Genomic DNA, 14,543 nt, shown 5'->3' on the forward strand with positions numbered 1-14,543 from the left:
GACAGCGGGGCAGGTAAACATTGGCGCAACCATGGAGACCAGGCCCCACCCCCTCACTGACAGACTGCCAAGATTGTGATTTTTTTTTTTCTGCTGCAAGTTCAGCTGTGAGCGTCCATCGATCTTCTGCTGGTCTTCAAAGCTTATCCCCCCCCCCCCCCCGTACTCAAATGTCCACAGCCCCCAGAGCCATCCCGAGGCCTGCAAGCTCTTAACGGCGTGCTTGCAAAGTGAAATATGGGGACGTGAGCGCTCCAAAAATTTGGCCAGGAAATGAAAATGAGAATCTATAGGCTTCCATATAGTGTGGAGTGCACACAGGAATGAGAGCAGATTAAATTAAAGGCTTTCAAGTGGAAGAGGAAATGAATATGGAACTGCATATGAACCCACATCTTAAGACGTCTTATCTGAGTTCTGAGGAGTCACTGAGGAAGTGTTCCGGAAACAGAGGCCGCACAGTTCATGTGATGAATGTACAGTGGAAATCAAAGAGGGCCGAACGAGATATAAAGCTCATTACCTGCCATTTGTTTCCATTATAAGAAATACAGCCTGCTTATCAGAGCTTCTGAAGTATTAACAGCCTGCAGTATGACCACAAAAATGTATCCTGTGTTTGACATGAAGCTTCCTCGCTCTTGAAACTTAAAACGGAGTCACAAATCCATTCCAAACTGTACAGTAACTACCCTCGGGGGGGGGGGGGGGGGGGGGGGATCAAATTTTTGGACAACACTCACAGATCTTTTTTTTATTTTTATTTTTTTAACATTAGATTTAGGCGTTATTGACATCGGTCCAAGAATTTTCATATCGCGCACCTTAAATTACAATATGCAAAAGATTCTAGTTCTCTGTTGGCACACACTTTTCTCCTCATTTTCCATGATGTTGAAAGCCTCCCTACACTCCCTCTCACCAGCTGCGTGTTCGGCCTGATAACTTAATGCACCGATGACAGCCGGGCCCTGAAGTATAATGTATGCACAAAGCAATCAAACGCAGCAGGGGTTTCACCTGCTCAATCAGCACACGCCAGACATTTCTCATTAAATATAGTACAAAGGGCTAACAGGCAATGCTTCTGCTTTAAGCCCACAGTTACAGACATAACTACACCAGGCAGGCCCGATATATGGAAGGGAAGTGGGGATATAAGACCTGTAACAGCTCAGAACATCAACCGCTGAATTCTCATTTGAAAAAAGGGATCTCAAAGGCCAACTGCCAGAAAGCAATCGGCAAAACCAAGCTTCTGAAGAACTAATACTACTCAGGAAAGGAGAGGACGCCAGTAACAATGTTTTTTTCCCTTCATTTATAGCACAGACATCATTGGTCGCTCTCAGCTGAACTATAAAAGGCTACAAATTCAAAACTGTATTATAGTTATTTCAAAATTGTGTGGTTTCACCATTTTTCATAAGCATGAAATGATCCCCGGATCTTTCTGCCGTATGCTGGGAGTACCTTAAGCAAGTTACTGTCACCCAGTTGCTCAGAAACTATGGAAGGAATCAAACTGAAAGCAAGTCTGTACAAGGTCTTCAGCAAATAAATTACCATGGTAACTAAACAGGAAGCAGTGACCACAGATCATTCTCGTAGTTAAAAACAAGATTCAATCGGTTTGTGAAGCGTCCGATAAACTAGGCTTTCAACCCTCTGCCCAATGCCCACAAGCTACCTACGACAGCATTCACATCCAAAACCCACCTCCCCCTCTCCCACTCAGGCCCCACAGAGTGCTGGGAAAGCCACAGTTTCCCTTTGGTTATGGAACCTCCGCTATACTTGAGGACAGAATGGCTGTTGCTTAGAAACAGGCTGCTCAAGTATGCAGGAAGGCCACAAAACAAATACGTCGAGCTGCACGTTATAAAAACACGGCCCCCGCCATCCGTCATCCTGGCGTACAGACATAAGCGGCGAGCGCGCACCGTCCTTTTCCGGAGACGGAGAGCGCCGCAGCGAGCCTTACGCTCGCACCGCCGTTTCGTTTGGGGCTCTGCGTCCCGTTTGATCCTCTAGTTTCGGAGCGCACGTCTCACTTATCCGCTTCCCCCCCCGGCCAAGGGTCACGACCCCGCGCGAGCCTCATAGAAAAAGACAAAGAGCAGGGGGCCCATCAATCAAACCTTTCCCCTACGCAGGGAACCCGCCAGCGCCTCCTTTCATGCGTTCAACATTCCGACTCGCCCCCACAGCGTCCGGTTTGGAACTCGGACTTCTGGTTATCGCCATCAAGGGGTGTTCGTAATTGTTCCGCAGTCCGAAAGGTTTCCCATTTAGCGTTTCTTTCGCATGGAAGTGGGACTGCCTGGCCCATTGTGTCTGGAATTCAAAGGTCAAATTTCTTGGCTGCAGCACCGGTTTCATCTTGAACCACAGGCACAGATTCCTGCAGGCAACAATGAGCATGTTGAGAAACCCTCTTCTACATGCAAATGATACCACTGCCCCCAGGTAAGGGGGCCTAGTTTTTCATGAATGCAAAAATCGCTAACAGCCAAAAACCCTACTTGTGGTGTCATTAGCGCCACAGCCCATGCCAGGAAACCCCATGAAAAACACACAAAATAAAAGACATTTGAATTATAAAGCTGATTCCTGAAGGTCAGTTTCCAAGAACTGTAATCTGTAAAACAGGAGGGGATGGGGGGGGGGGGGGGGGGGGGGATGCATTGTGGGATACGTGCAGCAGTGTGATCTCATCCAGGCCACACAAAGGCCCCAGACACTGAGACGGGGCAACGGGCAGCCCAGTGTCCTCCCAGCACTGCCTGCCCCACTTACAGGGGAAAGACTCCGCTAGGAGGCCGGCCTGGGGGAGGTGGGGAACCGCTAACGGCGGCGTGCATGTCCCTACACACCGAGCTAACGTGCTGGAGCTAGCCAGCGAGGCGGCAGCACCGCCGGCACGAGCGGAAACACCTGACTCAAACGCAAGACGCCGCACGGCATACGCTGGATGCAGTTCCCACATCCATTAAGGAAATTAACAGTTGCTTAACGGTTGCTTAACGCCTGCTTAACAGTTGTTCAGTAACAATTGCAAGCATTTTAAACAGCGCGCCCCAACATTGTGATCAACGCATACTTTGTGCTATGTGAAAAGTACATGGGGGCAACAGCTTGGTTCGACCCCTGGAGAAGACAATCCACTTCTCCGCTTTCCGCAGAGACTAGGGGGATTGGGCAAGGCAACAGAGGGGATGTGAAAGGACTGAAGTGCTTTGTTTTGACTGGTAGAGACCAGAATGGCATACCTAAAGCAAGAGACTCCCAGCAGGGTTTACCAAACAGTGAAATCCTACATTTTCAAGAGAGCCCGGAGCCTTTAATTGCCCACTGCTTCATTGAGTACAGACCATGTCAGCTGAGGTTACTCTCGGTTCCTTGCAGGCTAATGACTTATGTGATCTAAAAAAAGAAAGGTGAAGAACAGTATTACTACAGCCACTTGGGGCAAATATAAAGTAATGGTTCCGACAGGCTGTGATTAAGTGCTATGTTATTCAGAGTGTTTCTGAAAGCCCGGCTGAGAGAAATTATTAATATTCACAAACCGGGAAATGTGGGGAGTGGGAATCGTAAATGAACGCAGCATGGAGCCGGGGAACAGTCCAGCGGCTTTCGGGAGTCTGAATGCATGCAAACTACACAATAACAAAAATACAAGTCCCACAAAGCAGTTTACACACAACAAGCAACCCTCACATTTACAGTGTCATTCAAAAGCACGTGAACCACAACTGCATGGTTAAATTACATCAGCCCTGCACCGCAGCAATAATGTACTTAAACAAATATCGGTATGGCGGTATACCTTTAACACTGATCTTAAGCACTCTTTCTGTTAACAGTTCACAGCTAATAGCCTCCATGAGATTAGAGCCTACCATAAGTGACACTTGTGTCACCCTGCCCTAATGATCAGGACGCTCCGCAGGGGCTGTGGCACAGACACCTCGCCACCTGTCAACACCGTGTGGTGTCAAGGGGGCGGAGCCAGGGTGGAGGAACAAAGTGATGGCCAAGCAGAGCATTTTCAAGTGGTTCTTGTCCAATGAGAACCAGCCTTTTAATGGGGTCAACCGAGGTTACTGGATTTGAATTGAACTAGCCACCTTCTTCTGGGCTGCATTCCAAAAGGGGCTCTTAAATCCTTTCACAAACATTCAATTGAACCAATGTGTTGTACAACAACACAGAAACAGCCTTGCTTGCTTCTTGCTGAATTATAAATTTTCTGTACTGAAATGTCACGCCATGAAAGAACTGAAGTAAATGATTTATGTACCAGGGGAAAAAAAATATTGTAATAATTGTGTAATAAAGTGTAATACGATGACCCAAGTTTATTCTTTTAATCACCAGAGGAAGGAACTCTTCCCAGAGATTTAAACACTAAAGTCACATGGAACCATGACTAAAGACCAAAATGTGACACACTGCAAGTGAAAATATTGCTCCCACTATAAACGTGACGAACAGTACGACAGATAATAGCAGGCTGCCGCTGCGTATAAGCCAGCACACCTTTCCCAGGCTCTCAGGGAGAGCGCTCCGGCACTCCCTCACCAAAAAGAGCAGTGTGACCTCTGCGCCACCGGCATTCTACCGCATCCTGTTCCCCTCAGCCACCTGCACCGCGCTTTACACCTGGCCCCACCCACCAGCCAATGAGGAGAGGCGCAAGGGCTCGGCCGTCCGCCACCTGTCGCAACGGAACCAGGGCCGACGGCCACGCTAGCAGACGAGACAGACGGGCTGAACAAAGAGAATCCACTCGCTTCGCTCAGATTTCAGGCAGCGTGACGCAACCGACGATTGGGACAAAGAGACCGTTTATGGCAACGATGTCGTAATGCACTGCTTCTCAGAGACGAAGGAATGCACACAATGTGGCACACATAACATTTACACAGTAACCCTTGGTACGGTTACCAAAATATGAAATATGAACAAAAATAAATAAAAACCACTTGTGGTCTCAGGTAGCAAAGTTACTCAATTCTTATACGTGGTCAGCAAGTACACAGGCAAAACAGAAGTGTCAAGCTTTCAAAATAATTCATGAGCTTTGCTTAAAAAGTTAATAAGTTTATTTTTATATGGCACCTTTCTCAGACATGCTAGCCTCATACATGACTGCATGAGCTCAAGCCCTGGTGAACTGCTTATCAAAACGAAAATATGGGGGGGAGGGGTCTAAGTTAATCAAAAACCTTTTAGCGTCTGGAACTAAAAAATGTACTCTGGAAAATGTACTTTCAAATAACAAAAATATAAATGTAAAGCACCCCTCAAAAGGAGTCATCCACCTACTTATCCAGCAACCTGTAAACTGTAATTCTGATGGGCTTTAGTCTATGCTGGACCTCTAAGGTCAGTCTGAGGAACACACGCACGACATAGCCTACATCCAGAGGCAGAGCTTACAGCATGCCCGACCTGCAGCTCTTTCACCCGAGCGTTTCTTTGTGGCTATGAGTGTACTGTTCCAGAAAAAGGCTGTGTGCCAACAGCATCTATGTGGGAAAATCCTTGGAAATAGTTAGCAGGAACTTTGTAGCAGCTTTCCGGTACCATCACCCCAATCTGTAGTTCATTGAGATCTAAGTATTGCAGAATTCACCAGTATGCGCAATTTGATCAGATGAGATGGGCAACTCCTCACAATGTCCTTTTGTGGTTGATACCAGTCTTTGTCCTTCATTCTTTCTTCAACAGATAGCCGGTGGGTCCATGATGATATCAAGATAACATAATCTTAGGTCTCGATTACAGTCCAGTGTAGGACATAGCATGTGATATCTATTTCAGAGCTGGCTAAAAGGCATGGTTTCCTTTCAGTAAGGAAAAATCCAGCCCTACTAGACTTCTACTGGTCACATGATATGTAACATTAAAACAGAATCGCCTGTGCATAACTGTCAATTGTTCCAATACATATCCAGAACCCATTCATGGGTTCGTTCAGTGATGGGCCCCTGATTTTTATGTCCAGCTCACAGGGTGAAATCATCGCTTGCCCAGTATCCAATCACACAGGCCAACTTAGCCTGGACTGTGGACAAGGCAAGCTTTCAAGCGTTCAACTGCCATACGGCACAGTTGATGCATCCACTACACACGATAAATATGAGAATAGGACATAAAAGGAGCCATTATTGACATGGTATTCTAATCATGAGAAGCCGCTTGCCTTAGGATATGTCTTACATTTCAGTCACAGTCTGAAACACACTCATTTTCTCTCAGCCCCCGAAGCAAGTTCTCTGGATTGAGCAGGCAGAACATGCACTGCTTACACCTAACCTAAAATCGATTACGACAAAGTAATTACTACTACCTTTTCTTTGCGTCGTGGGAAGTGAAAGCTCAATCCTCTGGCCCTTTCTTCGGTAAGGGCGACTTCCTAGTACTGCACACCCCAACTCCCCACCCCCCTCCCCCCACATTTACTGTAAATCAGACCAAAGTCAGACTTGCTCTGCAGCAAAAAGACCACGAGATTTTCACACCATTAACCAATTTGCAGCTTTAGGTCAGAAAGGGACGTGTGATAACGCACAAAGAAAAGACCAGTGATCCTCATCTGAAAATACCGAAGAGCACAAAAGTATTTGCTATGATTTCGATGCAAATGAAAGGCTCGCATGTGCTATAAAAAGCCAAAGCAAACGGAATGGCACTGAAGGATAGAAGTGCCCTGAACAAGTGTTGTGTAACAGCAATAAAATTCACAGCTAGCACATCCAGTGAATAGGAATGGCAAGCTACTCAACTCAGGACCCACGGTTCTTTCCAGAGCTCCTCAACTGTTTTTACTGCTGTTCTGTATTGCAACATTAACTAAATGGATTGGATATTTTAATTGAGTATCAATACTTCAGCAAAGTGAAAGGCAGACCGTATTAGCGGCCATTATTATGCACTCAAATACAATATGGAAAAAGAGCCTAGTATGCGTATACAGTCTAACCCATGAATCCTTTTACTTAGTATATGTATGACTTTATCTTTCACTAGGCCAGGGATTAATCAAGTGTGCAGGATACCACAAGGATACCTATGAGTCAGAGCCACTCTTTAATTTAATCAAACAGATAGGCAGCCTCTATCGAGCAGCCAGAAAACTGCCAAATAAGAAAGCAATTGAGTGCTGCGTGACAGATATTGCATCACAAGACAGCATGGCTAAAATGGTGAAAACAAACTGGCCCTCTGGACTGTCAGCTCTTAAGCGTACACACACACACACACACACACACACACACACACACACACACACACACAGGCGCGCACACAGGCGCGCACACAGGCGCGCACACAGGCGCGCACACAGGCGCGCACACACACACACACACACACACACACACACACACACACCACTTCAGAATCTAATCACCATCCACATATGGATTTCATTGTTTCCTCTGACCTTTCAACTTATCTGGCCTCCTGTCAGAATGTAGTTTCCCTGGTATCCTCCAGATACAGCCGTCTGCTTTCATATGGTCGATCCTGTTTCTACCTTTCCTGACCAAAATCTGGAGCACATATCTTCATGCTAATTATATAGAGGTCTGAATGCCTTGTGAGTTCTTAGGTTGTCCATTTTATTTTTTACATTCATCCATTTTTAATTGCAAGGATTTTTTATGTTGTTCATGCTACGTTCACAGGCATGCTACTAGTCATTCACTCCCTACTTATCTACCATCCGACACTTATTACAAAGGAAATGATAACGCCTGGCTCAGCATAGACAAATCAACAGCACAAGGTCTACTGTCACGCATGCAAAGTGTAGACAGCTTTCGTCAGTGGCTCCTGGAGAATTAATCCAGGGCAACAGCAGGACCAGTTTTACCGCTCCCCGTACAGCCCAGACTCCCGAGGCTCTCAGAGAGAGCAGAACGTTTCGCTGCTTCCAGCCGATTCCGAGCGCGAGCCGCCCGGGGTTGCCGCGGCGTACATATTTCACAGCCTGACAGCAGCAGCAGAACTGCAGAAACTTCTGAAGTGAGGTGGCAGGGGGAAGGGGCGGTTGGCGTGAGGAATGCTGGTGACCGTCACCGGCGCGGTGCTATATGACCCCGCATTATTCACGTTACATATCAGGAATCCTCACTATTTGGAATTCCCCCGCCGGGTTTTCAGCATGGGGCTGCAGCAGCACATGTTTACAATCCATATTGCGTTGGGCGCTAATGCCCACAGCCATTTCAGCACACTTTCAGAGCAGGTTTGGCGTGAAAGGAACTGAGGTGCTTCTCTGCGAGTGATTACGATGGTAATGACAATGCTGTACATTACACTGGGCGCTTCTCATGCCACCATTCATCACCTAAAAACAGGTTCTGGTTGGGCGCCAAAGTATGTGTGCAATCAAAAGCCGCTTCCTACAGCATGTCAAGAGATTTGCAATAGGAGCTGGGCTGGCTACAGTGAATGAGTTTTACACAGGATATTTTACAATAAGGCCTGTGTTTGGTCTTGGATTCTTGACAACTCCAGATACAGGCAACAGTACTGCTGTGATCGGCCCTCTCTGGGAAAGATATTGATCCTAACAGTAATGGCACGGTGACGATGAAGGTTAGAAAACCTGTTGTTGGGCAGGTGTACACAGGCTCAGTCCATTTTTTTCCTGGAACAGTCTTTTTCCACAAAACAAAAACTGATCATAAAAACCAATTCATGCGCATGAAACTAATTCTAAAAGAAGAGTGAGCAACAACAAAACTAATTAAAATGTTGGACAAAAGCAGCCAGCACAGCAGGGCACTGTTCTGAAGTAAAAAAAAAAAAAGGGAGCCAAGCTCTACAGAAATGTACGAGTCATGAGACTAGTTTCTCCTCATGCATGACAAATCAGCTGTAAAACACTGACTTACTCCAGCCTCACCATTTCCACAGTATGAGAGAGGTGAAAACGAAGCACTAATTATTCTTTCACATCAACAAGCTAGCATAAGGCTGACACAAAGATTTTAATTAATGGAATCATTCCTACCCAACAGATTCGGTCTCTAGAGTTTTTATACTCGATTGAGCAAGGTGTTCAAATATTGCCCAAATTCATCTATAGAAAATTCTTCTAAGAATTAAGTGACCTGTACACAGGTGCAACAGATGCTCTGAGGTACAAAAGGCATTCACTTTGTGGTAAATGGACCCTCTAGTAATCAACAAAAAGTAACTGGAATGGTCATTATCTGGAATTTGATCTCCTAGCAGCTTGATACAAAGACAGCCAATGTTTTGCATGATTAGTGGGGTCTGAAGTGCGTATTGACCATCCTTCTGGTCTTCCGTTACAAAGACGTAGACACCACTGCATACAAAAACATACAAAATTTCTCACCATATTTTGCCAGAGAACATTGTCTCACAAGCCCTTCCTGAGATGGAGCTATTCATAATAAATTTTATTTAAAATGTGCTCACTGTCTGTGTAAAGAACACCTGCTGCACAGGCAGTCAGCTGGTAATAATTTACCAATGCTGTATTTTAACCCATCATAAAACGTGCTGAACCCATACAATTCTGAATGTTCTTTGAAGCGTCTGTCAGGCAGTTTCCAAGAAGCAATAAAGCGTAATTAGTGTATTCACCTGGGAAGCAGGCTAAACTTTCATGTCTTCTAATGTGAAAATAGGCACATTTCATACTGATAAGTACAAAATAAATCTTAATTTTTATGCACAAGGCTACACAGATGCCTCTCAGCAGGCAAAATTAAGAAAAACTAAAATTCTTTCACACTGGCCAAATTTAAATTTAGGAGCAAAAGGTATGTTTTCATTCACTCTTGTGAGCACACCATTTGGACTGTAAAGGCTTGTTAGACAATAGCCTGCAGCAAACAAGGATAGAGAGAAAACCTGCTCGACCTACATTCACTCGACAAGCCTTTGTGTGTGTTCTCAAGTGCCGCAGACAATAGTGCAGTGTTACATTTCCCCAACTTTGCAGAAACTCTCCTCTCCTACAAACTGTGCCGATTTCTCTTGGGCCCACCAATGGCACCACATTGGACCATTAATGACCATTTACGCTGCATGAGCTTTGAACCTGTTAACTACATGAACGTGCTTACCTTCCTCTACAGGACCCTGAAGCCAGCCTACTGCACACGGGCACACCACTCAGCCGTAGGTCTTGACCCAGGTAATTTAGATTTTGCTCTCCCACCACGATGGACTCAACAGATGGTCTCCAAGGTAAATGTCATAATGATGCGTTTGCCCGTCAACAAGAGAATGTTTTTTTTTTTAATTTTTTTTTTTAAACCTAGTCAGCAAAACTGATTTAGCCTTCCTGGAAAACTGCACAGTTAAAATGACGACACATGCTCATTAAAGGTTAACAGCAAAGTTGTCAAAGGGTAACTGGGAGAGGTGGCAGTTAAGAGTCAAGTGAAAAATCACAGCTGCAGTTCATGCATTTATGCCTGCAGTGCAAGTCATGATCCATGAATAGACAAAATTTTAAGAGCTTGCAGAGATGGAACTTGAATGGAAACTCGAAGCTTCAAGGCTTTCCGGCCCTGCTGAAATCAATCATGTTCATTCCTCATTGGCAATCACCCATCAAATGCAGTTTATATTTAACTTTTCTGGCTGCTCACCAATAAAAACACTTCCGGAAGTATTTTCATTGCGAGCCCTGCTACGTCCCTCAGCCAGCTAATTAGCTAGAACTGACAGGAGCGCTTTTCATTTTTATGTGGACAGGGTAACAGAGGACACTACACTGACTCACTGAGGGGAAGCCTGCGCATCACCTATCTGTTGCATTGTGACTCCAAAAAAACAACCCCGACAGTATGACACGTGTATTAACGTCCTAATAAAACTACGGGGCCGGGTTGAAGCAGCAGGGCTGTGAGTAGGCTAAATGTCATGCGTGGGTCCTGCCGCGACCATCAGTAGCCACAGTAATGAGTCTGGACAGAGGACCGTTTACCCTGCCCGCGCGCAGCTGGAGAGGTGACGTCCTGTACAGGGAGGGCAGTGGAGGAATTGAGGCAGACATGGAAAAGTGGAAAGAATGACTTTGACTGACATTCCTTACGCTGCCCCAACACCGCAAGCAACGAAAACAGAATTCGGCTGTCAAAACACTGAGCCACAGAAATGCTAAGTTCCAGACTCTTGCAGTGATCAGGAAGGTACACAGACACATCTGTGTAAGGAAGTCCAAGACATGCAAGCGCTCTGCCTATCATAACCAGTCAAAGATAAAAATCACACCACTTCAAAACGAGTTATTTTCTGTTGCCAGTAATACATTTTCAATGATCAATTTACCAACCTCAGCAGTCTCAATTGAGGCTACTTGAGTCTAAAGCTTGCCACACAAGACTTCAATCTTTTAGCTTCACCAGTAAACACAGTGAATGTTTTTCCACAAAACTACTTACAGCAGCTACTGCTCATATTTTCTTCCGACCTTATCAACGGCACTAAAATATAGGGAACAATGACAACGGCACTAACATATTGGGAAACTAAAGCATGGAGACCGAGTGGCAGTTGCATTTAGCAAACAACACTGCATTTTCAGGACGCTACGTCTATCTGATCAACAAATATCAATTGCTCCAGCACTGAATGACTCTTAACTATCAAGTTAGGAAACCCGACTTCTGCACGAACTTGCATTCAACTGTCCCTTGACAGAAACTCTGGTTTTCCTGTTAGTTTTGAGCGAGTCATCATCTTAGGGAAATTCTGACACTCGGTCAGAACCACACTTGCGGTCTTAATCGACATAGCCGTGCAACTGGCACAGCTCTCCAAGCATAAAAATGGCAGCAAATTTTTAGTTCTGCAGTGGAGGTGCAGGCTACTTGTCATTTTAAAATTATTTAGTGAACTTAGCCAACCAAACCATTCATATCAAGGAACAGCGTAGCCTAAGCGGTGTTGGTATTCGTTCACTACTGCGGATAATCAAAAGAACCGTGTCGGTTTAACGGGTAGCTTACCTGCTTTGTATTGACACACCCTATAGCACCTGCGCTGTTTGCTAAGAGAGCAAGAAGCGACCTACTACTTTTCAATGGGCTGGGGCCTAAGAATGAAGGTTGGGGGTTGCTGTAAGTTTACTGCACTATCATTGCATATTTTCGTTAAACTGTGTCACATCTCAACTCAGTTCCACACATTTTAAACCCCGGTTCAACACGGAAGTGTCACATGCAGTAACAACATATGTAGCTACGAAGTGTAAATCAAACCAATATATCAATTTAGATAACGCGGGACGGGACAATCCACATACCGGCGCTGCATCATAAATTTGGCAGTAAATAGCCTACCCTGCTGAATTGGGAGTTAATAGGATAACGATACAAAGTTTGACCGCACGCTCAAAATAAGGATCCTTCTATCGCAACAGTTAAGGAAAACAGTTGCTTGTCATTAAGATTAAAATCAGTCGTCTATCCAGTGAAGCAACAAGTTAACACTTACCAGCTGTTTTTATACTACTAAAAGAAACAATGTTGACATGTAGGCAACTTGCTGCTTTCAGCTCCGTATGGTATTCCGCCCTTGCAGATTAGAAGACATCCACTTCAAATACAGAACGACTGCACTTCTGTGATACGTGGAAACTTTCTTTTCCACTTTTTTGCGGTACTCTTATCAACAGCTAGCTGTCTGTGCAAGCGGGCGCCATGTTTGTGTTTTGTTACTTTTGTGAGCTCTTGAGCCTTCTGTCTGCTGCTAAAGGCGGAATGGAACCGCCCAGACTGACTGGGGCTTAGAGGACTGGCTAAACGCGCGTTCCTGCTCTTTCTCGGGTTTATGGTGCCCTCTGTCTTCAGTTCAGATGCAATGAAACGCAAATGTGCGTGAATGCAACAAGTGGCCAGTTCTTCAAGTGTTCACGAGTTTAATCATGCAACGAAAGAAATGATTAATTAACCACTGCATCATTTCTAAAAGCACAAAGGGTACGGAAGATTATCGATACGAAGGTTGGTAGCTCTTCAGACAAGTTACTCAAATTTTGCAGGACGACTTTTGCTGTTATTTGCGAATTTTCGAAACAACTGAAAACATGGATTTTTGTCGGATGTCGTTGTCAGCATCAGGGGAAAGCGCAAAATGCAGATTCCTTTATCGCGCTCAGTTTGCTTCGCTGGCAGATATGCAAAATTAAATGGGAACAATATCGTTGCATATAAAAGCGCACATGCGTATAAATGTAAATATATATTTTACTCTTAAAATTACACCCCTCCCCATTTCACTGAGGGGGCGATTAGTTTCAGATGATTGCCAAGAGCTTGTACCAGTAATACAGTAATAGGCCTACTTTTCCGGCATCCTAAAGATGTGTATTTGCATTCATACTTCCTTAACAACCCTTCTATATGGGACGGCAATTAAATACATGGGACCGTTTATTATGACACATAACCGAGGCATTTCGTTTTTTGCCCTGGCCAAAATTCATCCCGGGTCAGGCGGACTTAATGCTTGTTAGTTTGGCAAATAGTTTATGATTGCCTTGGATGTTCAGCACCCCCCTATGGTGGTGAATGCAATTGCATTTTCAGTTTGCAACATATTACACAGTAACTATTTAGTCCATGGAGTCAAATCTTATCGAAAAACGGCCGAGCTGGGTGCAGGTTTTTGTTTTACCCCAGCACTAAGACACCAGGAATGCGTCCCAATATTCGAAAAATGGAGGTGAGGGGTAAAGAGTAATGGGACACTCCCTATTTTGCTTATCAAGGTCTTGATTGAAGACCATGATTAGTTTAGTTCAATCAGGGGCCATAGTGCTGGGCAAAAATTAAAAAAACCTGCACCCACACCAGCCCTTTTTGTGTAAGACCCCTGATTTAATCAGTATGCCTTTTTGTGACCATCATTCTACTAGTGGGCCTCAAACTCTGTCCTGGGGGACCAGAGTATATTGGTTTACGCCACAGCCAATCTCTTGCTCAATTAAGGCTGAGCACATGTCCGAATCAACACACTTGCCTACTATTGAGTATACAAGTAGTATACATACAACTTGTGTACTCCGTAGGCAAGCGTGCTGATTTGGACACAGCCCAGGCTTTTCAAGCTCACTTGCACTCAGTGGCTGAAGATTCTCCACAAGGGGGAACCAATTAGCTATAAGCTAGTAGCTGAATGGTGTTTCACATCATTGCATTACAGGCATTAGCAGACACTCTTACCCAGAGTGATTTGCACTCCTTTATGCATAAAATTAAAAAGACATCTCCTTAAACGTAATGCAGGAATGGCTCCTTATTTGCTTTGTCTTCAAATTCTTCATCTACCAAATGGTTAGTCAAGTGGCCAGGTGTCCACACTTTCAACTAGGAGCACAATGTGAATATGGGACTTTTACTCTTCATGGTGTGTATAGCCATTTCTTACAAAATGTGCCTTAAGAGTAAATAATCCCTCAAAATATGAAGTGTCCAATTATGAAAAATGGACAGTTTAATAATAACCTGGGATTGTAATTGTAGTTGGAATGAAAACAA

General features: G+C 44.8%; 1 protein-coding gene across 2 annotated transcripts in view; it reads right to left on the reverse strand.

Annotated features, from left to right (window-relative positions):
• Positions 1 to 12,782, reverse strand: part of dennd4c (DENN/MADD domain containing 4C) — a 53,212-nt gene extending 40,430 nt beyond the window's left edge. Inside the window, exon 1 of one of the 2 annotated variants that reach the window (XM_035427558.1) lies at positions 12,499 to 12,782. The gene's annotated coding sequence lies outside the window, so the exon portion shown is untranslated. Of the gene's footprint in view, positions 1 to 12,011; positions 12,195 to 12,498 lie in introns of those variants that run through there. The other variant, XM_035427559.1, reaches the window with a different exon arrangement.
• Between the last annotated feature and the right edge of the window lie 1,761 nt (positions 12,783 to 14,543).

This window comes from Anguilla anguilla, chromosome 7 (genome assembly GCF_013347855.1).
Source record: "Anguilla anguilla isolate fAngAng1 chromosome 7, fAngAng1.pri, whole genome shotgun sequence".
Lineage (NCBI taxonomy): Eukaryota > Metazoa > Chordata > Actinopteri > Anguilliformes > Anguillidae > Anguilla > Anguilla anguilla.